Source organism: Octodon degus, unplaced genomic scaffold, assembly GCF_000260255.1.
Source record: "Octodon degus isolate 3935 unplaced genomic scaffold, OctDeg1.0 scaffold00070, whole genome shotgun sequence".
Taxonomy (NCBI): domain Eukaryota; kingdom Metazoa; phylum Chordata; class Mammalia; order Rodentia; family Octodontidae; genus Octodon; species Octodon degus.
The window spans coordinates 10,896,279-10,898,892 of NW_004524646.1; the positions used below are offsets into that span (position 1 = coordinate 10,896,279).

Here is a 2,614-nt window from a genome sequence, read left to right on the forward strand (position 1 = left end):
GACAGACAGACCTGCACTAGGAAGGGAGGACCGCTGCAGCGGTGTGCCCTGGGTAGGCACTGACGGCTCTACTGTTCTTAATGCCCCTTAGAAGATAAGCGACTATTTAAAAGAAAAATGATGGCAGTGTGCTCTCAGATTGATGATAAATGTAAGAACAAAGCACTTGGCAGAAGCACGAAGGCCAGAAGACGTGAGGCCCAGCACACTGCTGCAAGCCTCTTGTACGCCACGTGAAGCAGTGTGACGTCACTTGATAGTTGGTCATAACCAAAGAAATATACATATTAAAAACTCTAAAGCAGGTGCTGCTGAGGAACGGCTGTTGATCTGTACTGGGTGTGCACCCAGGTTTTCCTGGGGCTCCGGTATTCTGCTGCTGTCCGGTGAAGAGGAAGCCATGGCGCTCCGAGTCACCCAAAACACGAAAATTAACGCTGAGAACAATAAGGCCGCGGTCAGTATGGCAGGCGCAAAGCGTGTGCCCTTGGCCACTGCTGCAGCCTCCAAGCCAGGTCTGAGGCCGAGAACAGCGCTCGGAGACATCGGTAACAAAGTCAGTGAGCAGCTGCAAGCCAGAGTGCCCCTGAAAAAGGAATCAAAAACTTTGGCGACTGGAAAAGTTACTGCTAAAAAACTACAGAAACCTCTGGAAAAAGTGCCTGTGTGTGTGCCAGCGCCTGAGCTTGTTCCTGTTAAGGATGAAAAACTTTCTCCTGAACCCGTTTTGGTTGATACTCCCTCTCCAAGCCCCATGGAGACCTCTGGGTGTGCCCCTGCTGAAGAAGATCTGTGTCAGGCTTTCTCTGATGTCATTCTGGCTGTGAGTGATGTGGATGCGGAAGATGGAGCAGATCCAAACCTCTGTAGTGAATACGTGAAAGATATCTATGCTTACTTATCTCAGACAGCTTGAGGAAGAGCAGGCAGTCAGACCAAAATACCTACTGGGTCGAGAAATCACTGGAAGCATGAGAGCCATCCTAATTGACTGGCTAGTACAGGTTCAGATGAAATTCAGGTTACTGCAGGGGACCATGTACATGACTGTGTCCATTATTGACCAGTTCATGCAGAATAATTGTGTGTCTAAGAAGATGCTGCAGCTGGTCGGAGTCACTGCCATGTTCATCGCAAGCAAATACGAAGAAATGTACCCTCCAGAAATTGGGGACTTTGCCTATGTGACTAACAACACTTACACTAAGCACCAAATCAGGCAGATGGAAATGAAGATCCTGAGAGTTTTAAACTTTGGGCTGGGTCGCCCGCTCCCCCTGCACTTTCTTCGTAGAGCATCAAAGATTGGAGAGGTCGATGTTGAGCAACATACACTGGCCAAATACCTGATGGAGCTGTCTATGTTGGACTATGATATGGTGCACTTTCCTCCTCAGATTGCAGCAGGAGCTTTTTGCTTAGCACAGAAAATTCTTGATAATGGCGAATGGACACCAACTCTGCAGCACTACCTGTTGTACACTGAAGAGTCTCTTTTTCCTGTAATGCAGCACCTGGCTAAGAATATAGTAGTGGTCAATCGTGGGCTTACAATGCATATGACTATCAAGAACAAATACGCCACCTCAAAGCATGCTAACATCAGCACTCTAGCACAGCTGAATTGTGCCTTAGTTGAAGATTTGGCCAAGGCTGTGGCAAAGGTGTAACTTGTAAACTTGAATACTCTATCTGCAAATAAAATTGGCACCATGTGCCACTTGTACATATTATATTGCATTAACAGACCTTAATAAAGATTGTGGGCCTTTTTATTTTTTATACCTTAAAAAAAAACTCTAAAGCAACTAATAAATCAGCAGTAAAGCTCTCTAAATAATAAGCTAATAAATGAGACAAAATGAAATTATAAGAAAAAATACAAAGAAAGGAAAAAATGAACAAAGAAAAGATAAGACAAAAGGAAAAAATAATAGCAAAGTGGTAGATGTAAATCAAAGCATATCAATAATGGTATTAAAAACTAATGATCCAAACACCTGAATTAAAAGATGAATATGGAGGCTAGGGAGATAGCTCAGTAGGGTAAGCACCTGTCTGGCAAGTGCAAGGTCCTGAGTTCAATCCCTGGTATCAAAAAAAAAAAATAGTTGAAAAGATTAATATGGTCAGGCTTATGGGAGACAAGAAAAATAACTCAAGTTTATGCTGCCTACAAGAAACCTGCTTTAAATAGAAAGACATTGCTGAGTTAAAAGTTAATGGGTGAAGAAAATATATCGTCTTAATCCTGAAACAAAGGAATTAGGAAGGGCAACATTAGTCCAGGATAAAATATATTTTTGAGCCACTGATAATAAAGAAATAACATCTCACAGTACAAAGAGGTTAACTCTCCTAAATGTTTATGCACTATGTACAGGCTTCGAAATACAAGGAGCTGCAGGGTAAACTGCATGGGGAAATAAAAAGTATTACAGTTTTAGTTATAGACTTCAGTATCCTTTTTTCAAACAGACAGAACAAATAGGCAGCAAAGAGCTCATTGCATTTCAGGAACATGTCGACCAGTTTGGCCCAGTTGCCATTAGGTGATACACACCCAACAGTGGCAGAACAGACACTCTTTTCAGGGTGCATAAAACCTTCCTCA

The 2,614-nt window shown here is 42.8% G+C and overlaps 1 pseudogene; it reads left to right on the plus strand.

The window, feature by feature from the left end:
- Nucleotides 1–400: 400 nt before the first annotated feature.
- On the plus strand, nt 401–1,694 carry LOC101581817 (annotated as a pseudogene).
- The last annotated feature ends 920 nt before the right edge of the window (nt 1,695–2,614 follow it).